The 25,779-nt window shown below is 35.7% G+C and overlaps 1 pseudogene; it reads right to left on the reverse strand.

Annotated features, from left to right (window-relative positions):
* Positions 1–10,678: 10,678 nt before the first annotated feature.
* Positions 10,679–25,779, reverse strand: part of LOC103560839 (small ribosomal subunit protein uS2-like) — a 76,391-nt pseudogene continuing 61,290 nt past the window's right edge.

The raw sequence follows: 25,779 nt of genomic DNA on the forward strand, positions 1-25,779 counted from the left end.
CTGAAGATCCATCTCCCTCACCAGATTTGGGAAGTTCTCAGCCATTATTTCTTTGAATAGGTTTTCTGCCCCTTTCTCCTTCTCTTCTCCCTCTGGTATACCTATAATCCTTACGTTGCATCTCCTAATTGTGTCTGATAATTCTCGGAGAGTTTCTTCATTTCTTTTAAGTCTTGCTTCTCTCTCCTCCTCTGCCTGCAACAATTCTATATTGCCATCTTCCAAATTGCTAATTCTTTCCTCCATATTATCGGCCCTACTGTTCAGAGCATCTAGATTTTTCTTAATCTCCTCTATTGTGTTCTTCATTTCCAGTATTTCTGTTTGGTTCTTCTTTATCGTATCAAACTCTTTTGTGACATAGCTCCTGAACTCGTTGAGTTGTCGGTCAGAATTCTCTCTTAACTCAGTGAGTATTTTAATGATGGCTGTTTTGAAGTCATCATCATTTAGGTTATATATCTCATTTTCTTTGGGATTGTTTTCTGTGTATTTGTTACTTTCTTTCTGTTCTGGAGTTTTAATGTATTTTTTCATATTGCTTGATGATGTTGATTTGTGCCTCCGCATGGAGATAGAGTTTAGTTGCTCCTTTCACTTGTTTCAGCTGCTGCGGTGGGGGGAGCAGCCACAGTTTATTTTTTTAAAGGAGAGAGTCATTTGGAGAAACGTGCTATTAAAACAAATTTAAAACTAAAGAGCTCTTTGGTGGAATTATGAAGGGATTTCAAGAAGTTAAAGCAGAAAAACACAGTGGAATAATTAACTTCCAATCATCTATATGAATGTATGTTGAGAATTTTTGTAATTTAAAAATAAAAAGAAAAATACACTTTTATACACTATAAGCTGTATACAAGGATATTATTAAGTTCAGTTTAATACGTCTGCTGTGTCCCCACCCCACCAACCCCCCCCACCAAAAGTCGTATGTTGAAACCTTAATCCTAATGTGATGGTATTTGAGGTGGGGGCCTTTGGGGGCTAACTGGTCATGAGAGTGGAGCCCTCATGAATGGGATTAGTTCCCTTATAAGAAGAGTCCAGAGAGCCAGCCAGCTCTTTTGCTGCAGTCTGAAGAGGGCTCTCACGAGAATCCAGCCATGATGGCACACCCATCTTCAACTTTCAGCCTCCAAAACTGTGAAAAATAAATTTCTGTTATTTATAAGCCACTCAGTCCATGGTACTTTGTTCTAGTAGCCCAAATGGACTAAGCATCCCAGGCAGGTAGGGCTCTGGATGAAATTCTTGTTTGGGTGAGAACTTATCTACATCCACAGAGTTCCAAGACAGAGCTTTTAATGTGAAACCATGAGGTCCTTTAAATTGGAAGAATAGGCAACATGAAGCCGCTGTTCACCTCTTCTCTTTGGCTCTCTGTGGAAAACTCTCGCTATGCAGCATCCGGTGAAGCTGGAGCTCCAGCTCTTCCCATGCTGCTCCCAAAACAACAATGCTTAACTCAGTGTCATGGGACCAGCTTACCGAATGGCATTCCTGTCTTTAGCATTGGCATGAATTATGCTCTCCTTGTACACAGAGAGTTGCCTGTTGTCAATTCTTTTCTAACAAATATTTGCATGTGTTTATTCCAGAGAGCCTAGCACTGGAGTTTATAGGCTGCAGTGAAATATTTTGAGCTCTGGTTTTGTTCTTAAAACGTATAAAAATATTTTATCACATAATAAATTACTTAGAAGGCTATTTATTGTATTAATTTTCTTGGAAAATCTAATAGCTGGAAATATTTTCATACAAGAAAAAATCTAAATCAAATGAATGTTTTCTATATTATCAATAATAGGTAATTTTTTGAGAATTGCATAATTTTTAGCTTACAGAGTAAGAACCAAATCACCATTTTCAGAAGATATAAAAAGTTTATATCTAAATATCTATGTACTCAATCTTATCTACTTCTTTATTTCATCTTCCAAGTAATATACCACTCATCTGTTCCAAATAAGGGATCTTTTTATCTCCTGCTGTTTTAAAAATTTCTTCAAATTTCTATAATTTACTTTAAAGTTCATCTCTTGTAAATGTTTATAAGTAGCACAGGCCTATCTACAAACCTACGTCAGCTCATGTCAGTCAAGAATTCTTTATATTCAGTTAATTGGTGTCTCACTTCAAGGAAACCAATATCTAAAAATCTGGATTTACAAGACAAATAAATTAGGATGCAATTATTTTACTTATGCAAAAAATTGCCACTAAAATCTGAAGATTTGAAATCTAAAAAGATTTAAAGATTTTTCTTTACTTTTGAGCTATTTAAATAGGTGACAAAAATTAACTATGTTTCTGGAACATATCTATTATGTAATTAATATTTTATAAAATTCTACTTTTATCAGACCTTCCCCGTCTTTAGTTAAGCTTTACCTCAGTAGTGAGAGTTTTCTTATTTAAACATAAGTCAGATCGTCTTACACCCTACTCAAGGTCCCAGAAGATCTGATTCTTTTTCCGCTTCCCTGATTTTTCTCTTGGCATTTATCACTATTAATATAATATAATTATACTAGTTTATCTTCCTTATGAACTGAATCCATCTCTAGAACATGAGTTCCAAGAAAGAATTTTATCTGTTTTGTTCAATACTGCCTTCTCAATGCCTAGAAACAAATCCAATACATAGCAGGGTTTCAATAACCATTTGTTAAATGAATTGATGATTATATTGTTAACCTACAAAAACGGAAACTAGTTTAAGAGGAAAAGTGTTTATTTGGGATCAAAGAATTGCAATTCAAAGAGCATAGATTCATGTAGAAACCCAACTATTGTCCCGATTACAGGAGAGGAGCTCAGGGTTTTTACGGAAAAAAGGGGAGGATGAGGTGAATTGTATTAAGGAAGAGTTCATTGGTGCTAGATGAGGTAAGGCTAGGTTTATGCTTCATAGATTGGCTTGAGATTCAGTCATCAGGCAAAAGACTAGACTTCTTCATTGATTGGTTAACAGTGGGGTCATCAGCAAAGTCTGGTTCCACCAGTCATTACCAATGAGATATTCTTGTCCTTACTGTCTTCTTGGAATGTCGTTGGTTTGGTCTAGCTTGGAAGATAAAGAAAACAAGAGGAGCAAGGCAATTCCTCTGAAATGACTGCTCTGGCTCTATTTTAAGATGGCTCCACTCACGTCGTCTTTCACAATATTCTGTAGATGGCACAACCTTAAGCATTAAGGCTGTGCTGGTTATTCTTTGTCACCCATCTGTCATTTTTTTGCTCCTCTCCCTCTGCTCTGAGCCTACGGAGGCTTGCCTTTCTGACCGCCTCACAGACACCCCATTGCCTGCTGGCTTTTAGTTGGATTCAGCTAGTGGGAGGCACTGACAGGAAACTGAAGAGCAAGAAGAAGGAGAGAGAATTTTATTTATTTATTCCTCTTAATACCTTCCTTTTTCACTGTAGGGATTCTGGGGTGCTACTGGGATGCATTTTGTGAAGGCTAAAGCTCCTCCCCCTTAACTTTGGCTCTTTTAGTCTCTAGAACCTTGTTCCTCCTTTGCCCCTTCAGATCTGGTGGTGGTGATAACTTCCTGCAGTTAATAAACAGATTCTTTATCATTTCTTGTGGATTCTTTGAAACTGCTCCCATTTCTGCTAAGAATCTCTTTGTTAAACTCTCTTTAAACTTGTTTAATTTCTCTTAAATCCTTTAGAAATTGCATCTTTTCCTGCCTGCACCCCGTCTGATAGAAATTTATTGGAATATTGACAGTTACCATGAATAGCAAGAGAAAGTAAATGTAACATTGAATTAAGGAACATTGTCAAATCAGATATCTCTATGTCAGGTATCAATGACTTTGACAAATTTAGAAAAGTGCTTAAATACTCTGAGACTCTATTCTCACAGTATTTAAGTTTCTCTATTATCAAATGGAGCTATTGGTTAAACACTTTTTAGACACTTTTGATTTTCTAATGCACATTAAACTAAATGGAGAAAAATATTATAACAAGAGTGTATGAGTGTCGTTTGTCTCAACTTTGCTAGGTGATGCAGAGACCCATTAACGTCTTAGGAAACGTTATCTCCAATTCTTCGCTGGAGTCTTGTGTCAGCATCATATTTCACTGTCTTTGCCATGACTTCGTGGTAGGAGGAATGTGCTTTCCTACAGGTTGACTTTGAGATTGGCCATGTTGCATATTTAGGCCAGTGAAATGCTCTTGAGCATGATGAGAAAAGAGATGTTGAATATGCCTGGGAAAGATGGCCTGCACTCTTGTGCTCTTGTAGTCTATCAGGAGAATAACACATCTCAGGTAGCCACTTGTCCAAGGAAAATGTGGAGACACATGGAACAGATCTGAATCCAAACAGAAACCTGAACCTAAAAGCAGCCAGCCTGTACCCTAAGGCAGACATATCTCACCTAATTTGCGGTTTTGTATGTGAAGAAAAATACATGCTTATTTTAAGCCATTGATATTTCAGATTGTTATGCAGCAAACACTTCCCAATGCATTATTTTCCCTCTTGTTCTAAATGTTATTAAATGGAAAATTAATACAAAGTTAAAATTAATTTCAAGAGAAAATTCTATATTTAAGTAAATTAGAGAAAACAGTAATGAAAGGAAAAGGTGAAACAAGGATTTCTGCATTTGACAACGAGCCAACCATTAACTGGTATTAGATTTTTCCTTTTATCACAAACAGTTTAAAGATTGGAAAACATATATGAAACAATTGTTTCAAACATGGGACTACAAGGAGCACAAAACTGTGATTGATAAGAGAAAAAACACATTAGGTGAATGCTAAAAGTTTACCCTGACTTTCTGCCTGGGAGCACTTTCCAGATAATACTGCAAGGAGCAAGTAGAGGACAGTGTACTGCAATAAGGAGGCAGAGAAATGAATTTAGGAAGGCAGAGGTGGCTGGGATTTGTGGGCCAAAGTACCAGAAAAGAGGCAGGTATGCAGAGAAAGAGCTCCAGAAATATGCATGTGTTTGCTAAAAAATTTAACTAAGTACCAATTTGCAGATAAATAGGGTGAAATTCCACAAGTCAGGGAAAGAACAATTGTCAAGAAGCTACACACTAAAGAATCATTCCGTTCCACTGGGAACTGTTGAGCTTTCCATTTGCCAAAGTCAAAGATCTCATTAAATATTTGAAGAAGTAAACAGTGGTCTCAAATGGTCACACCTTTGTAGTAGGACAAAATTATACTTAAAGGTACACTAGATACATATTATCAAAGATTTTTTAAAAGGGCATCAAAGAATCTGCTTAATCTTTAAGTAACGTAAATACCTGCTAAATAAACTTAGGCACTCTTTAAAAGAACACAACAAAATCCAAGCAATCAACAGCATGATATTCACCATATCTGACATTCAATAAAAAAATATTACTCATGTGAGGAAGTAACATATTAAGAGCAAAACCAGAAGTAAATGACTCAATATAAATAGTCCTAAAATTGAGAAAGAAGGTGAAATTTATAGACAGAGACCTTAAAATAGCTATCATAAATATGTTCAATGATTTAAAGAGAATCCTAAACACAATGAGGAGAGAAAAGGAAAAAAATAAAAGAACTAAAGGTAATTTATAGAAATAAAAACTATGGTGTCTGAAATAAAAATTTGCTAGATGTAATTAACTATAGATTGGATCATGGACAAGATCATTGAACTTGAGGACAAAGCAATAGAAACTATCCAAAATGAAGCACAGAGACAAAATAGATGGAAAATAATGAACAGAACCTCAGTGTAATTTAAGACAATTTTGTGCTATCTAACATTTATGGATTTAGTATCATATGGGTAGGAAAGGAAGGTGGAAACAAACAAACAGGCAGAGACAGAAAAAAACAAAAAAACAAGCTGAAGAGATGATGCCAGAAATCCTTCCAGTCTTAATGAAAATTACAAACCTATTGATACAAAAAGCTCAATGAACTGCAAGGAGTATAAACACAAAGAAAGCCACACCTAAGATCATCATGAAATTTAAAAAACTATAGTGTCAAAAAGAATATTTTAAAAACAGCTAAAGGGCAAAGACATCTCATATACTAAGGATAAGAATTCACAGACATCTATACTGTAAGAAATTATACAGTCAGAAGACAATAGGGAATATTTTTTAAAGCTCTGGAAAAACAGCCAAACAAACAGTATCCCAACAGTTCCTTTTTCTCCACTGCCAGATATTCTTTGCTTAGCTCAGGAATTTTCACCTATTCATGTACAGATTCACACTCAAAGACAGAAGGTAGCAGAATTCTCTCCCCAGGAAAAACATCTTTCAAAATAAACACTCTTGCAGGCAAAAACTAATATAAAAGGCTGAGAGGGTTTGTTGACAGAATTGTAATACAAGAAATGGTAAAGGAAGTGCTTTAGACAGAAAAAACGTAATACAACAGATGACTTTGAATCTATACCAATGGTTCCCAAAGTTTTTGATCTCAGGACATATTTGCATACATACAAAATCACTGAGGATATAAAAGAGTTTTTGTTTATGTAGAATATTATCTCATAGCTGTTAGGATAGCAGAAATCAAAAACCCAAAAGCTGGTGTGCGGGTGAGGATGTGGAGAAATAGAGATTCTTGTGTACTGTTCTTGGCAATGTAAATTGGCCAGATGCTATGGAAAAGAGCATTGGGGTTTCTCAAAAAGCCTGAAAATACAACTGATATGTGATCCAGAAATCCCACTTCTAGGTATATATTCAAAAGGAGTTAAATCAGGATCTCAAATGATATCTGCACTCCCAGGTTCATTGTGGTGTTGCAGTAACCAGAATATAGAAACAACCTAAATGTCCATTGATGGATGACTGGATGACGAACATTTGGCATATACACACAATGGAATACTACTCAACCTTTAAAAAGGAGAAAATCCTGCCTTGTATGACAACATGGTTGACTCTGGAGAACATTACGCTAAGTGAGAGAAGCCAGACACAGAAGGATTCCACTGGCATGATTCCACTTATAAAAGGTATTTAGTATAGTCAAGCTCATAGAAACAGAGTGGAGAATGGTGGTTGCCAGACAATGGGGAGATGGGGAAATCAGGAGTTACTCTTCAACAAGTATAAAGTTTCAGTTGGGAAGATGAACGCGTTCTAGAGATCTGCCGTATAACATCGTACCTATACTTAACGATTCTGTACTGTGCACTTAAAAATTTGTTAGGAGGGTAGATCTCAAGTTAGTGCTCTTACCACAATTAAAAAAAAAAAAAGTTAGTACCTATTTAATTAACTGAAATTAATAAAAAATCCACTATATTGCTATATCTTAATGTAAATAAACATTTTAATTAAAAATAACTATATTCAAATCAAAACCACAAAGAGATATCTCCTCATGTCTAGAATGACTATTATCAAAATGACAAGAAACAGCAAACGTTGAGAGGATGTGGAGAAAAGGGAACCCTCATGCACTGTTGGCGGGAATGTAAGTTGGTGCAGCCACTATGGAAAACAGTATGGAGGTTCCTCAAAAAATTAAAAATAGAGCACCATATGATCTAACAATTCCATTTCTGGGTATTTACGCAAAGAAAACAAAAACACAAACTCGAAAAGATATATGCACCTCCATGTTTATTGCAGCATTACTTACAATAGCCAAAGCATGGAAGCAACCTAAGTGCCCATCGATGGATGAATGGATAAAGAAGTCAGGGGCTGGGGGTGGGCAGGATGGGTGAGGGGGGTCAAAAGGTACAAACTTCCAGTTATAAAATAAATAAATCATGCAGATGTAATGTGCAACATGGTGACTATAGTTAATAATGCTGTATTTTATATTTGAAAGTTGCTAAGGTAGCAGATCTTAAAACTTCTCATTACAAGAAAAAAAATTTTGTAACAATTATAGTGGCACATGTTAACTAGGCTTATTGTGGTGATCATTTCCCAATATATTCAAATATCAAATCACTGTGTTGCACACCTGAAACTAACATAGCATTGCATGTCAATTACACCTGAATAAAAAAATAACTATACACATAAAATAGTGAGGAAAAGAGTGGCAGCATTTTAGATTACAAAATTTCTGTAATGTTTGTGTAAATATAAGATAGTTGAATTCTTACATTTATTTCTGCATTAGGTCCATTATGTTTTTTATAGTTCAAATATATGAGGAAAATCTGATCTTAACACAGGCAGGTAATTTGAAAATTTAGGAGTATTTTGAAAGCCTTTTCAGATAATTATGGATATTTTTCTTTGATATAATATCGAAACTTGACAAGTGGTAACTGCTTACAGGTTAATTTCAACATGGAAGCTTATTTCAATGTACTTTTTGCAATTTGTTACATTAAAATTCATTAGTCTATTTTGTACTTTGCATGCATTTTTTCCAGATAAATGGTTTTGTAACATCCTCCATTGGTCATTTAATAATATATCGATCCAGAGAATTATGCAGCTCTTCCAAATATATATAAAATCATATTCAAAATGTATTGTGTAGTTTATAACACAAGCAGACATTAAATATGTAAGAAATGTTGTCCAAAGCAAAGGATAGGAAGGGGAAAATTAATGTACATTTTTGTAAGATTCTACAATTTAAGGGTAGTGGTATAATGTTTTTCAAATTGGACTGAGAATAAGTATTGAAAACTTCATCTATAATTGTAGTTTTATCTATTTATCCTATCAGTTCTATGAATTTTTGCTTTATAGAAAATATATTTGTTAGGTACATACAAATTAAGATTGTTGTCTCCTCTTTAAAAATTGCCCCTCTGTCATTATAATGTTTTCTTCTTTATACATAATAATTTTTCTTGTCCTAAATTCTACCATGTCTAATACTAACGTGACTTCTCTGGGTAGCTTTTGTATAGTGTTTGCATAATGTATCTTTTTTATCCTTTTATATTTAAATGATGTACTCATTTTAAAAGTAATTTTCCAGTGGAAAACTTAAGTTTAGTCTTTTATCCCCATTATGACAATTTCTGCCTTGCTCCCTCGGTTTAAACCGTTTATGCATAATACTGTTATCACCATGATTCAGTTTAAATACACCATCTGCTCTTCATTTTCTATTTTTATTTTTGTTATTTGCTCTTTTCCTGCCTTTATTTGGATTAATTTCATACTTTTTAGTATGCGGTTTTACTGCTATCATTGGCTTAGTAATTATATCTTTGTTTTTTTCTTTTTGTCATTGCTGTAGGGTTTACAAAATGCATCTTGTTTAAAGAAACACAGCTTATAATTTCAAATGAATATAATATAATCAAAGACTAATAGTAATATCAAAGTTTGATTGTAAATAATTCGAAAAGTTTCACTTATAAATCATCCTTATTTGCACTGCATTACTTTTGAGAAAGTTTTATCAATTATTCTTGTATTCTTATTTACCTTAGGAAATTATGGAAGCCTTGAAGTGCATATTTTCACAAATTTCCAATTAGTGCACCAATAAATATTCATTACACTTAAATAATTGTATTAATATATGGATTTATTTTAATACTTCTATTTTCTGTTGAATTATTTTTTTTAATTGCATGTTTTTTGATAGGTCTATTCCAAACAAAATTTATTTTACTCTAAGCAAAAACCTACAAAATTATGCAGTAAATTTCTGACAATTGTTTCTGGGGCTGACAATGAAGTAATGTTTGTAGCAAATGTCAAAAACTATTTTGGATATGAACTCAAGAGACGGATCAAGCCTGTGTGAGTTCAGACAAAAGCTGTGCTCGTATTTGTACATTTGAAAGGTGGAAGAGCTAGTGATTAGAGACTGGGAGACTAAGAATAACCCAACCTGAATTAAACTGGAACATGGTGACACGAACAGCACAGAATTAGAAGGCAGAATGAATGCTACACAAAGACTTTCCAGCATTGTCAAGGAAGTCACTGAAACATTCTCTCTGTGGGGCATTGGTAGCAATAGCTAGCCTTGTACTAATGCAACAACAATGCATAAAAGCCGTAAAGAAAGAACAAAAGGTGCAACTTACCAGAAGATATATGCTCAGTATGTAAAACCCAAGGATAAATATGGCCCTGACGACATGCTTCAAAATATGGCATGTCAATCTGTGAATAGGGAAAAAGAGCAAATAATTCAGAAAGCATTTCCTTTACACAGATAAAACGAAGTCACAAGAAAAAGAACTTCTTTCACTACTATTTCCATATGGAATACTGTGGAATGAATGTAGAAAATAGAAAGCTTTTACAATTTATATGTTAATATGAGGTATACCTCCAGCTACTTAGGTCTTTATATTTTTAAAGAGATTCATTTTTGTATAGAACTGTGAGATATCATACATGAACTAATAGTAAGATAGATCCCTTTCTTTAAATGTGGAGAAAACAAAATAAAAAGTAGCTAAGATAATAAGAATTAAATTATTTACACAAATGTTGAGTATTTTCTATGAAGTGGATATAACCATTAGTGACTTTATTCATTATCTGAGAAAATTTCTCACTAATCTAGGCAAATGAAAAGTGGAAGCCCACTGGCACGTGGTGACTGAAGCTGGTTTCTAATGTGGTTGAATTCACTGCATGCATTATGAGAATCACCTGAGTGGTGTGTTTGTTTTCCTTTCCTTTTAGAAACTGTTTCTTTTCCATTACCCTTATTTCCATTTCTGTGTTAGAGTCTATGGAAGAATGGCTTAAGACCACTCAGTGGTTGTTCTTGCCCATTCAGTGGCCTGAGCAGTGGGAGCTGCAGGCCAGTCTTCAGTCTTCAGTAGGGAATTGCTGGATAGGCAGAGAGGGTACCTTGAGTTGAGTAGCAGTCAATTCAGGAGCTGGCACAGTCCATTCACCCTGAAAGTCATCCTTGGTCATAGCCTTTTCAATAGTGGCCTGCTCTTCCTTTTTAATGTCTTCAGCATCTCTGGAGAAGTAGAGATCAGGCATGACGTGCCACGGGTGTTTACAGGAGATGGTGCTATGCATGTGCAGAATGTCCTGGGCCAGCGTCCCCCACACCAGCCCCAATGAGTGAGCTCCCTTGTTGTTGCATGGGATGACAACATTCACAGAATACAGAGGACAGTCTGTGTTACACAGACGAGTGGTTTGCAGGTTAACATAAGACACTTTTGTGAGAGATTCGTGGTCAGCCCTGGGATCAGTAATCATTGGAAGTCTCAGCTCCACGAAGGCTGCCTGGATCTGGTTAATGAATTTTCCAGGAATGAAGCCACCAGCAATAGGAGTGGCTTCAGTGGGGGCAGCAAACTTCAGCACAGCTCACTGGCCAGTATACCTGGAGGATATGACACTGACATCAGCCAGGTTTTTGATGGCGACAATGGCATGAGCTGACAGCAGCAACTGTCTCTGTAAAAGACAAGCTACACAGATACCTATAATGCACATAACAAAAAAAGTATTGATATCAAGAATATAACAGGAAGTACTAGACAACAAATAGAAAACAACCCAATTACAAAAACAGATGCATGGGGTGCCTTCATGCTATGTATTTTAACATTGTCCGATGAAAGTGAGGCATTGAAAAATGTTTGTGTCAAAGGTTGAAACAATGTTTTTCCTGTCTTTCATCTGCTTTTGTCTGAAAGTTTGGTATATACTCAAAGGAATAAGTTTTTTACAACATAGGGATTTCTCTTTTATTCTGGCTTTACTCTGTTCCTCCCTTAAGGACAGAAAGGGTTGCAGTCCAATGTAATTTATTACATTGCATTTCATTTTTTAAATTTTATTTATTTATTTTTGCCCTGCTATATTTATAAGCTAGGCTGAAAATGAGCTAAATATGAATAACCTCTCATTTCCTATCACAGTGTTAGCAGAGACTCCACCCTTAACACTAAGACCCACCTATTTCTTTCTTTCATGAGTTACCATAATTTTGTTAGTTGTTAAACAAAGCTTTGATGCTAACAACTTTCCCATTTTTCCTATAGCATTTCCAGGGTTGGGGGAAGGGCCATTTATAAATATATTTGAAAAAATATGAATAATTTAATAAGAATAGAAATGACTAAGAAGTTTACATGCAAATTAACATAATGATGCATAAATTCATACATAATTAAATAAATGCAAGTCAAAACAGCATTATACAATTTAGCAAACATTGAAAACATTAATAATTTCTAGTTCAACCTTCATAAAAGAAAATTATCAGAATAATTAAATATGTGAAAATAAAAATTTTACATATTTCCTGACCCATCAGTTCCATAGCTCAAATGTCCTCTACTCATAATAATCACAGAAATATACAAGATATATTTATTTCAGCAAAGTTGTTATTAGCCAAAAACTTTAAACAACCTAATTATTCTATAAAATATTCTACAAGAATATTCTATGCAACAATTGCAAAATTAGTTAGGAAATTATAAAAACAAGACAAAATATTTCAGTGAAATAAGGAATATATTATTATGTCCTGTTAGAAGTCATTTTGCCAAAGATATTCAGAGCTAGGATAAGGAACCAGGTTTGGAATGATAAACAAATGATAAGAAATAGGATGTTGGAGTATGTGAGGAAGCCATTTGGTGTAAAACTAATTCAGCCTGAACTCAGCCATTGAGCATGCATTGTATATATGCTTTAAGTATTTACTACGTCCCAAAGACAAGAACGATGCCCTTAAAGATAAGGATGTAACTTCCCCTACATTGGGATTTCCTTAAGGATAAGCATCTCCCCCCAAACTAAGCACTGATTGCTAACCTGCTGCTCTTGCCCTGTGACCACGCACCTTGAGACTAGTGACCCACTGTGTTCATTGAATTGCTGTACCAGCAAAGCAGTCTCTTGACTATTGGAAGAGGGATCTTCTAATCATATGTGATACACACTCCTCGATGGTATATAACCACTCTGTACACCCCTACTTCTTTGGAGTGCTCCATTCCTTTGCGGAAGGACTCTCCCGGGCTGTATGGTCCTCAGATTTGGCTCATAATAAACTCACCCCAATTTTGATTTATAAATTGTTTATAGATTATTTGCATCAACAGGAGGGTAATATATCTATTCAATATTTCTTCACTTGTTCACTCTTACAAGGTTAAGATTTTATTTATTAATTCATTCATATTGTTACCAGAACATTGGGTTCTTATTGTCCCTCAGGATAAAAAGAAAGAGAGACAACAAACAGGAGTAGAAAAGTAAAAGTTTATTAACTTGTGCACAGGAGTGGCACAAGGGAGTCTGTGCAAAAAGGAAAGGGCAAGTGACTGTCTCATAAGGAGCAGGATTGTGGGGCTTTTCTTAGGCAAAGGTTGAGGAAGAGGTCCTTGTCATGGCATGTGGTGGGAGGGGGCTTGTGCTTGCACCTACACTGTCACATAGCATGCCAGTACATGCAATGCATGTATCACTAGCATGCCAGCTTTCCACCCCTGGGTGTGATTTTTTCTATGCTAATAGGGCTAGGGTCACCTTCAGTGGACTCCTGCATGCTAGGGTGCATGCGTAAGCCCAGGAAAGTCCAGAAGCTGCAGAATGTGGGTCTCGGTGGCCTCTATCTGATTCTCCTAGTTTGACGATTGGTTAGGGGCCTTATCTTGTTAGGCCAGGGGCTTACATATGGCCCTGTGTCATTAGGCTGGTTCCTGTCTCAATATCATCTTCTATTTACTCTTTTAATGGATACGTATTGTAGGGGAGGTAAAACAATTTCCCCTCTGCTATTATAGGTTCTTGGCAGAGACTCCCATGTAATAAAAGACAGTTTAACAGGAGGAAAACAAACAAAGGTTTGATAACACATACACTGCCTGTATACGTGGGAGAGACCCAGGAAAACAGAGTAACTCCCCAAACCGCCCAAGTCATCACCTTAAATAACCTCCCCAGCTAAAGACAAAAGAAGAGGTTGGGAGTGGGAGTCCGTTGTGGGCGATTACCAGGAAAAGCGCAGTAAACAAGTTTAAGATTGCTATGCAGATTTAGGTCATTGCTTTTCCATTGATAGGAGTTTCTAGAGTTCCAGTCATCCTTCTCTTCCTGGGAGAGAGTGGGAGACACCCTTACAAATGGAGATTTCCCTAATAGATATGAATATATCTTACAAAAATGTAACTTCCACTCAGTTTTTATAGCTTTAACTATGTCTGCTATTTCTTAAAAATAATCAGTCTAAAATAATTATTATGCCAAAGAGATATATTTTGGGGTAGCAATTTCTGCTCCCCTTTAGTATTTCAGACACTAAGCTAGATACTCCTCATAAAAAAGAAATTCATTTTTTGATCTACTTTAACTGCTCTTTTTTGTAGAGCCTCAGCTAGTGCAATTGGTACTGATATGCAAAACAAAGAACAAAAAATAGCCTTCTCTTGAAGTATTGCAAAAAGACACCCTTTTTGGGTATATCAAGGGAGCAAAAAAATGTGCCTTTTCTTCTGGGCAGATGTAGCCACATCACACAGGACATGTTTGACAAGGAAACCAAAAGCTATCTTTTGGTTCTCACCCCCAGCCACTTGGCCAGATTCCATTATGTGGAGTATATCCTGGCAACCTTACTCAGAGACATTAGAAGTTGGAAAATACACGGCAGAAAATATAAACATGTGATCAAATCAATTTACTTTTCTATTTTCTCTATAACCTTATTTCTATATGTTGAAATGAACAAATGTGTTAGTATTGACAAGAAATTTTCACATATTGAGGTATATTGGGTAGCTATTCTAGCTATTCTGGTTTCAATCTGATTCAAGTTGAACTAGAAAAGCTGACTTATGGCATATCAAACATACATGGTACATCTGCTTTAATCATTAACGTAAAGAATGCATTAAACATTATCTTAATGTAAAAGAAGGCACTCTTTGATTATAAGGATGCCTACTTCCTTTCCTAGGAGACCAGTGTCAGTACACCTAAAGATAAGTTTCCTTTCTGGACATCAGGGCCATGTTGACCTGCTAATCTGCAACTGAATATCTGTTTGAAAGTTTGATGAACGCGTGTCCTGGGTGTATTTGGTGCAAGTTCTTTGTTCTACAAAGGTATAAAACTGTACTGAACAGCATACTTCTCTGAAAAGCTTTCTTCCTTTGTGGAGACGTCCTTCCCGGATTACAGTCCTCAGCCTGGTTCAAGTAAAATTCACCTTATCTTTCTTATCTGTAGACTCATTATTGGTGATAACACTATGACAATTGGGACCTCATAAAATCTTCTGGATAATTTAGAGTCTTAAAATCTTTTCACTTCCTTTTGTAGGTGGGTTCTTGTTAGAAAGGATCTCACCATTGCTCAAGCAGGTAACTTTCTGATGTTTAACAACAGGTAAGAAATACCTTTGTTCTAGACTGCGACCATAGTAGAGTAAAGTATGCTTGTGGGTAGTCCATTTGGAGCTAAAGAACAGAGTGAGGGCAGTAGAATATGTATTCTTGTTTGTGGGATAGTTGTAATAATAGCCAGTATCAGATAAGAGAATTGCCAAGGTCCTTTTGAAGCTTTTAACACCAGTTACTGGGGAAGCATATTTTGGCAAAACTGACTCTAGACCCTATTTTCTTCCTGATACTGCTGTATTCTGTGGGACTGAATTTGATATTTGGGCAAATTTATTTGCGTATTGAGGGAGTAAGAAGGGCTGAGGAAGAAAATCACATTCTTTAGGTAATGTTTGGTTTTTCTCACTTCTCGTCCTCATTCTTCAGACATGTTTTCTGATAGGCTTTATTTGAAAAGTACTTTTATTTCACTTTATTTTGAGTAAAGGTTAATATACTTAGAATAATTGAAAAGTCAGTAATAGCTGAAAGGGAGCAGAATATGTCACCCCAGAATATGATTCTTTGGCATAAGGATTATTTTGAGCTGATTGTTTTTTAAGAAACAGCAGATATAGGAAAAGCTCTGAAAATGTGTTGCAGAAGTTACCTTGGGGTTCAGTATTTGCAATCCAAAAATCTGCCTCTTTGGCTTGATTGTTTTTAAGAAGAAAAGACTCAGAAAGAAACTTTGACCTCACCCCCCCCCCCCCAACTGCCCAAAAGAATTCCAGATAGAAGCCCTGTTCTGGGAGGGATCTCATACCATAGATAACTATAGTGTAATGTGAACTAGGTGTGGTAGACAGGGAGGAGCCTCACAAGGCCCATTTGATCAAAGTTCCCTCCTTGTCCCATTGTCTTTGCTGATACGGCAAACATTTGTTTACTAAACATTTGCTTTTCCATCTCCCTGTGAACTGCCTTCCTCCTCTTTGAACTCCCAAACCACTACCCCCTACCTCCTCCTCTGTCTTTAGCAGAAGATAGTGTTTAAGGTGGTGGCTTCAGCCATTTTAGCAAGTTACTGAATTTTCCTGGGTTTCTCCCATGTATACGTTACTAAATTTGTTTGATTTTCTCCTGTTATTCTTTCTTACATCAATTCAATTCTTAAACCAGCCAGAAGAACCCAGAGGGTGGATGAATATTTCTTCCTCCTCTACATTAGCCTTTTGGAAGAGACATCTACATTTATAAGAGAAATCTCCATTTCTAAGGGTGTATCTCTCTGTGTACTAGGAAGAGGAGAACAATTCTAAAACTCTAGAAACTCATCAATGGAGAAAGCAACAACTTAAATCTGCCTAACAACCTTATCCTCCTTTACCGTGCTTTTCCTGGTAATCTCCCATAATTGATTCCCCACCCTCAATATCTTCTTTTGTCTTTAGTTGGTGATGGTATTTAAGGTGATGGCTTAGGCCATTTTGGGGAGTTATTCAGTTTTTCTGGGTATCTCCCACTTATACAGGAGGTATACATGTTATTAAACCATTTGCTTTTCTCCTTTTAATCTGTCTTTTATTATTTGGGGGTACCTGCCACAAATCTAGAAGGGTAGAGGTAAAACCATTTTTCCTCCTTTACACAGCACAAGATCAAAAGAATGGTTAAAAAGAGAAGGAAATCAGCAGCTTTTGTTTTATCAGTAAAGAGATATCATTTCAGAAATCAATTATGTTTTGCATATATATCTGTAATCAGTGTTTCTTTAAATTGTAATCCTTAATGAGCCTATAAGAATATTGCTACCTCGTGATTTAGTCAATGAGAAGACATATATGGTAAACAAGCTGCCTTTGCTTGTTTGCCTCTGTCTTTGATAACTTATTAAGAGAAACTTTCATATTTTGCATTTGTTTTATATTTATTTTTCCAGCTTTTGAATTTTGGTATTGCGGATTATATTTCAATAGTCTATGAAAGGATTTATCCTGAGGCACTTAATCTTTTATTTTTCTCATTACTCTAGCCATTAGTATACAGAAAGAATCAGTATTGAAAGATACTCTTTAAGGATATCTTTTTATAAAATTATGCTATTTATGTATTAAAATTCTGTACGAAATGAAATCTGATGAGACGACAAAGACTTTGCAATACTAATCAGAACTGAAATTTTTAAAAGAAAATCTAGCAATTACAATGCAACACAAAATGAGAAGTGAATTAGTTAAAGAAGTGAGGGAGTTTGATAATTCTATGTACTAATTCAAGTTACTAGATGGGGAAGAAGCTGCAGACATGTAGCTGATGAAGATTCTTAGCTTAAAAACTATGCTTAATCTTTAAATGTACATGAATAAAAATATTAATAAAGAAACGAAGAAGAATATCATCGTTTCTCTTAACACCTTTCTTTACTGAAACTATGACATACCTGAAAACTAATTAGTCTTTTTCTTTTTGTTTTCCAGGAGTGCTTTCTACCCTAGGTAATTAGTTTTTTTATATTCTAGACTTTGAAATTTATTTGAGGGAGAAATGTTTAAAAACACACTTGAAGTATCAAAACATAATAAAAATCCATAAAAATCCATGCTAACTTACTCATATATTGTCACTTAAAAATAAATTTAAAAACTAACACTTATTAAGCTTTACATCTTCTAAATATTTTGTACAAACTGCCTCATATGATAAATTTCACAACACCACTATTATAATCTTCATGTTAAAAATGAAGAATTTAAGGAAAAAAGAGGTGAAGTATTTTTGCCCAAGGTTATACAGTGAGCACATGCCTCCATCAAAAAACCTACATAACCTGGCCTCAGGAATTGTGTCCTAGTCACCATACTATTCTGTTGTAACCACTATACGGTATTACTTCTCGACACATTACAACAGTGATATTTTTTGCACACAAACAAATAATGATGAAAACACCTTTGATATGGATTTCCTATTTTCATTTTAATCAAATATTAAACACTGCATAGCACCACAAGGCAAACTGCTGAAACTCCTGAAATTCATATTTCTTTATTTCCCAGTAGAATCAGATATATGTAAAAAATCATTGACTGGATTGTTTTCATATATTGTTAAGGCATTTTTCCATATTATGCTGCTGTGGACTCAAATAAAATAAGTGATTTTCTGTATTTCGGTACCCTTTTTGAAAGGAGAGAGAAAAAGTCTTTCTCTTTTAAGCAGTATACTTAGGCGCTGGAGACCTCTGTGCAATGCTCTGCTTTATGAATCTTCCGTGGTCCTGGCCTCTGCTGTGCAAGGGAAGTTTCAAAATCACTAGAGGCATAGGTCTATTATAATAGATATTCTTACATTTTCCATATGGATTCCCTTCTTTTTCTGCTCCCTCTGTTTCTTCTCTTTCTTTTTCCTTGTCATCTTATTCAATGTTATCTCATACCTTGTCTTTTCTCCTCTCCATTCTACTGGTATTATCTACCAGCTCCTCTGGTGAGTATAGAGTTTCTATTTCAGTTTAAACTACATGCAGAATTACTACAGAAAAGGCTTTGATGACACCACTCTAGAATTTAATTTATTTCTAAAGTATAATTATCATTCAGGGATATTTTAACTAAAGCTAGCTCTAATGCTAATATCTTTATATTTGTGGAAGAATTTTGATATGAATTTTCTTATTTGTTCCTTAAAATACTCTGATAAGTAAACTTTCAGTGAAGAAAATTAATAGATTAAGTGACAGTCCAGGGCCTCAAAGTTAGTAACTAAACATGAGATAGAACATAGCCCATTAGTTGCTCAGAATTCTCAGCTCTCTGCCCCACTGCTCCATGGGCACTAGAGATAACCTGAAAGGAATCAATAGAAAATTGAGTTGCTACTATGTGATATGTACTGTTGGTGTTAACAAAGAAATATATGATATTGCCTGCCTTGCAATTGGGAACCTCCAATATTCACATCCACTTCTCAAATGGAGAATAGCCCAGGTGAGTGTAAGTTATGGTATACAGTGATCTTCCGGGTCATTGAAAGATTCTCTGCACCAAATATTTCCATCAATGGTACTCTGCAGGCCCTGAAATTAGAGAGTCATTATTTCCAGGATTGAAGATTTTTTTTAAGTCTTTAATAGGTTCCTATGTCCCTAGATGAATTAAGAACGTGTCAACTTGGGGCCAGCCCTGGTGCATAGTGGTTAAGTGTAGCGCACTCTGCTTTGGCGGCCCAGGTTGGTGGGTTCAGATTCTGACACCACTCATCAGTCATGCTGTGGTGGTGACCTACATATAAAATAGAGGAAGACTGGCACAGATGCTAGCTCAAGGTGAATCTTCCTCAAGCAAAAAAAGAAGAAGATTGGCAACAGATGTTAGCTCAGGGTGACTCTTCCTGAGCAAAACAAAACAAAACAAAACAAAACACGTCAACTTACAAAAATAAAAACCAGCTTAAGAGACAAAGTTGGGATCAAAGAATTGCAATTCAGGAGCACAGCTTGAGGTATAAATCCAAATAGTGTATGGATTACAGGAGAGGGGATCAGGGTTTTTATGGGGAAAAGAGAAGAAGACGAGGTGAGTTGTTTTAATGAAGTGTTCATTGGTGCTACATGAGGCAAGGCTAGGTTCGATCTACTTTATGGATTGGCTCGAGATCCAGTCATCAGGCAAAAGGCTAGACTTGTATTTCATTGATAGTTGTGATTCCATCAGCAGCAAAGTCAGTTCCATCGGTCTTTACAAACAGGATATTCTTCTCCTTTTTGACTTCTTGGAATGTCAGTGGTTTGGTCCGGTTTGGAAGACAAAGAAGACAAGAGGTGCAAGGCAATTCCTCTGAAATGGCTGCTCTGGTTCTATTTTTTTTTTTTTTTTCAGAAGAAGATTAGCCCTGAGCTAATTACTGCCAGTCCTCCTCTTTTTGCTGAGGAAGCCTGGCCCTGAGCTAACATCCGTGCCCATCTTCCTCTACTTTATATGTAGGATGCCTACCACAGCATGGCGTGCCAAGCGGTGCCATGTTCTCACACGGGATCCTGGCCAGCGAACCCCGGGCCACTGAGAAGAGGAACGTGCACAATTCACCGCTGCGCCACCGGGCTGGCCCGCCTCGCTCTGGCTCTATTTTAATGTGGCTCCATTCAAGTCATCTTTCACAAACACACTGTCAAATTTTTTAATAGATGGATAGGACTTTAGTGTATATAACATGAGATGGAAACTTGTCAGATTATAGAGGACTCCAGGAAAAAGGAGAAAGAGGCAGAGCATAGAAAGGATGGGGGAGGATCCCAGTTTATCATACTTTTAATTACAGCTGGTTTAGCTGCCATCTTACCTCATCTCTAGCTATTCTCTTCACAGAACAACATCATTCACTGTTGGCGTAATTTTTTTTTCTTAATCTGAGATCTTTATAAAGTTACGATATATTTGTACAGTTAAGAGAATCTTACTTTTAGAGATGTTTTTCTGAACTACTTCTCTCTTTTGAAATCTTGCTGTATTTCTACAAGCTCCTTGCTTGAAAGCCTAATTATTTCAAGGACTTAGCAGTTAAATGACCAGCAACTTTGTCTGTTAGGCTTCTCACTCAGGCATGTCTGTGCATCTAAGCTTTCATATTAATTGACTGATTGATCCCATTATACATTAATTTAAAGGACACTTACTTTGATCCAGGCTATGCCTTATGGGAAAAAAGGAATAAATACAGTTCTCATCAACACATCAAAATATATTGAGAGAGAGAGATTTAAAATATAGAACTCAATAAAATGATTATTGTCTTGTCTTCCAAACCCTTTTGTGACCCAGATTAAAAGGAATGTTTTTCTTTTCCAAACCATTTTGTGACCCAGACTAAAAGACTTGTTTTTCTTTTGTGATGCTAATAGTTTCCTGCAACGTCATCTGTCACTAATGCTTTGTCTACTATATCACCAGACAACTAACTTCAGCTAATCTAATCCAACAACTTAATTCATGAGGCTCATGACGGAAGCAGTCTTGATGTATTAACTAATAGTCCTAGATATTGCTAGGCTCATCATAGATTCACAGGATTTTAAACCTAAACAGCTAAACACATTCTCGGATATCATCTAATACAACCACATACTACACATTGAGATAATGAGTTTCTGAGTGCCTTTGCTAAGATTACTTGGTGACAAGACAGGAACCTGGATCTCAATGACTAGTTCTTCAGCCATTCAATTAAATTAAATATACAGCTCATAAGAGGTCTTTAAATTCCTGAACCCAAAGAGTTTTTCCATGGAGATTTTAGATATCATCACTGCTTAGAGAGGGTATTAGAGAAGAGGATGATATTTTCGACTAAAACAGTCTTTAAAATCACATCACTAAGAAAGCTTTTCCTTCCCTGCTCCCTCTGAATTCTAGGAGAAGGGTGTAATGTTAATTTAATGAGTTTCTCCTCTTCTGAGAGACTTTACTGTGTGCTTAGAACACTGTCCTCATTTGGGTTAGTGAATTGCTGAAATGTTGTATTTCAGTGTTAATGAATTTATTTAATTTGATATGATATCTCAATGCAACTAAATTAAAAGTAGGCTTGAGATAAAAGACTCTCTAACTATCTGACTAAAGATTAAACCATTGAATTTCTTGAACCTCACTATCTCTGGTTAGGAACTCAATACACTATAGGAAAACAAATCTTCGAGTTTCCTTAATAAAGAAAGAAGTTTGAATTTCAATGTAGGCTTGGCATTTAACTGGTTATTCTTTCTTAAATAGAAAACATGGTCTCAGACATTAAAAGGAAAAGTCTGCACACATAATATTATTTACACTACAGTAAAATGTTTGGTTGTTAAGCATTACAAATTCAGATTATGTGCCTTCCTTATAGAGTTTGCACTTCTTCCTCTGATCAAATACTTTATCCTGAATGTCATTTAAAAGAAGCCAGCATTTGAGTCTTTGTATATTCTCCCAACTGCCAAAAAAACTTCAGAAGTAAAGCAAGGCAGCGACCTTGAAATGTACCCTCTGCCATAATAAAATCGTTGTTATTTTTTCTGTGGTAAAGTGTTTGCAAGATATCGCATTTCTCCTTTATATTCAGATCTCAAATCAGATGCATTTTTCTCTGGAAATATCTTTTAAAGTGAATTCAAAAAGAGTTTTTCGGAGCATAAAAAAGAATCTATTTCAGATTCTTTTAATTTATGCCACAAGCAGTAAAGGTAAGAGTTCAGAACATAATTAACTTAAAATATACCTTGAGAACATATCTGACTCATCATGCTTTAATGAGTGTCCATAAGTAGATGATCTTTGCAAAAATAAAACAGAATACTGATTACAGAGGCCTTGACTCCTACCTGAGTAGAAAACCTGTATAGCGTATCACGGGAGGAAGTTTAAATGTCACCGAACAGAAATAAAAACAAAATTTGGCAATTTAATTTCCTTGAGTTGCCAATGCTTCAGAAGGGACGAGACAACAGGATTTTACTAGGTAGGCTGGGCAATAGTTTCTTCTTGTCACATAAATTAAGAAATATAAAATATTCAGTGTTTGTTTAGAAAGAAGATTACATGTCTCATGCATAGAGCGATATTTTGTATTATAGAAACCAGAAGTAAGAAGGAGAAATTGTGTGGCTTATACATAGTCATAAATTTCATGTGACACACTGATTCTGTGTTTGAATCCCATTATTAGGCAATCTTTGCATAATAACTTAGATAGAAAATGCATTAATATGCCTTAGCCCCTTAGTGCACCCTTTAGTATACCCATTTCCTGTACTGTGTTAAATCCTGGTACTAAGAAATTGGAAATGTTTAGCATATTATGTTTAAAAACTATGGTGTTCCTTTATTTGTGAGAGAGATATATATGTTATATATATATATATATATATATATATATATATATATATATATATACAATCATTCACGAGAAATTTGAAACTTTAGAAATAGAAAATAAAGAAAAGTGATGGGAGAGGAAATGTAGACAAAATCAAAATTACGAAAATTATTAATCTTCAGCTTTTTTGGTATTCTTGCTTAGCAATCTGGAAAATTATGTTGCCTCAGACATTAGGGAATAAGACCGAGAAGGCATGTTATGGGAATGCAGTCTCACAAGCTGGTGAGGAACATCTGTTTGGGATATGGAGGCCGATTCCCCTCCACGGAAATGGAAAAGTAAAGAAAGACTAAAATGCATTAATTATAAAATTGATGCAATTTTTGTTCTCTATTCCTCTGACAGCTGGTGGGGGAGATGTTAAGTAAAGGAGATGACTTTAACATTCCCTAATAAGAGTGTTAACAAACAAGGGAACATAGAATTTTATTCCTATGTATTTTTTATTTTTGAAGGAAACCTACACTAATAATTAGTAGGAATATAAATATTACAAAACGTGTAAAATTATTATCAGGCCATATCAACTCAATATCTCGATAATAATATCAACTGATGTAATTACTTGTTTTCACCACTAACAATGTCAAAATTATAATAGAAACAAAACAATTCAGTATATTGAGTCTATAATCAAGCTTTCATAAAACATTTTGAGTTACTACTATTGATTAGTGGTGTTGAAAGATGTATAAGGCCCAAGTGGCAGGTCAAGTTCACCGGCCAACTGAGTAACGGCACAAACACAGACATTTTAAATTGAACCAAATTCTATATGATTACACAGAAGGACGTCATTAATTCTACACAGGTCAAGAGTGTCAAAGAATTTACAGAGATGTGGACTTCCGTGGTATTTTAATGCTCAAATGGGAGTCTGATTCAAAGTTAGGTAGGAGGGGAAACATTTCAAGCATTTAGAATTTGATGTTTATCTTAAGTTTAGGTATGAAGGAGTAAAGAAGTAGAAAGAGAATGTAATTGTGGTGAGAAAATAGAATACAGAATTTAAAACAGTAGAAAGTGGTTGTGGGGTTATACAAACAATGGCCAACTAGGAATGGAAGGCAAACAACAAGGGGGCCGGTATGCTTCTCTTTTATCTTCACAGCATGAAGGATGATGGGCTGTTGGGAATTCAGAGGAAGAAAAAGACTGCAAGTCAGTGTCAATGTTCTCATGGAATGTCTGACATTGTGAAGGAAGGCGGCATGAGAAGTAGCCAGATGATATCAGCAAAATCAGTAGTAGTTTCTCAAAATGTCCATGGTCCGTAAATGGCGGTAGGAGTGAAAATTCTGGTCTATCTTCTCTTACCTCCTGGCACTTAGAAATCCTCTGTGCAAAGATCACATGGGAAGTAAATAGAGATTCTGTAAAGGGACCGAGGGAGTCTTTCGCGAGAATATGGGCAACAGCTGGCCCAGTGGAATGGGTTCAGGAAAAACCAGGAGCAGCAGAGTGAAGCATAACAGGCCTCTGGAGGACAATTAGAATATGACTAACGACAGGCAACTAGAGAGGCTTGAAATTTGCTTGTTGACAGAGCAAGGTGACCATAAGGCCATAACTGGATTTTCCTGACTTCATGTTTTGAAACAAAACTTTTTAAATATAGTTGCTTTCATGTTTATAGAAAGTATAAAATCCTGAACCCCCAAAGAGAATGGTAATTGTAATAAGATTTTAAACTAAAGCATCAGTTTATTATCCTCTCTGCCTCTTCTACCCAGTGAGGTCCTGTATTTTTCTTCTTGAAATCTTTCCTGAGTCCTCCTAGCCTGCATATTCTCCCCATTCTCAGAACTCTTCGCCTGATCTGTGCATACTGTCTTACACCATTCTCTACTAGTTATGTGTCTGGAATGTCCTCTTCAGAGTTGTAATGTATGTTTTCATCTGCCATAATGATTACAGCAGTGTTGAATACATCATGGCTATTCAGGAAAGACTTGCCTCAGCAAATGTTTAGATGGCCTTGGAATATCAAGCTCACAACTGAGAGGTTGTATGTTATTTAAGGGCCTTTTAACCTTCTTCTTCATTGCAGGACATCTATCCTCATCTCAAAAATGTCTGGCAAAGTTCAACTGATTCTTCTTTATTGATCCAGAAAATAGCATATGTTCCATATTTACACAATGGAATAAACTGGTAAATTTTTTCTTTCATGTGAGGAAGATTGTTGCTGAGCTAACATCAGTGCCAATCTTCCTCTGTTTTATGTGGGATGCTGTCACAGCATGGCTTGATAAATGGTGTGAAGTCCGTGCCCAGGATCCAAACCTGTGAACTCCTGGCTGCTGAAGCAGACCGCAAGAAATTCACCACTGTGCCACCGGGCCAGCCCCTAAACTGGTAAATTTTAATTGGTTTGGTCAATTCCTAAAATATTTGAAAACCAAGTTTCATAAATAGCTTCCAGTTCAGCTGCAATAAAAATAGCATAAGGAAAATTAATTCTCATTTAGCATTGCTAGCTATTAACAAAAGAAGTAAAGACAACACATGAAAAGGAGGTAAGTGATTACGACAAAGAAGAGCTATATTTTTGTGGATACACACATGCTCATTGATTAAAATGTTGAGTTTCCTACAGGGCAAGCAAACCAGACAGTGTTCAGGACCTG

The sequence above is a fragment of the Equus przewalskii genome, chromosome 31 (genome assembly GCF_037783145.1).
Source record: "Equus przewalskii isolate Varuska chromosome 31, EquPr2, whole genome shotgun sequence".
In the NCBI taxonomy this organism is placed as follows: domain Eukaryota; kingdom Metazoa; phylum Chordata; class Mammalia; order Perissodactyla; family Equidae; genus Equus; species Equus przewalskii.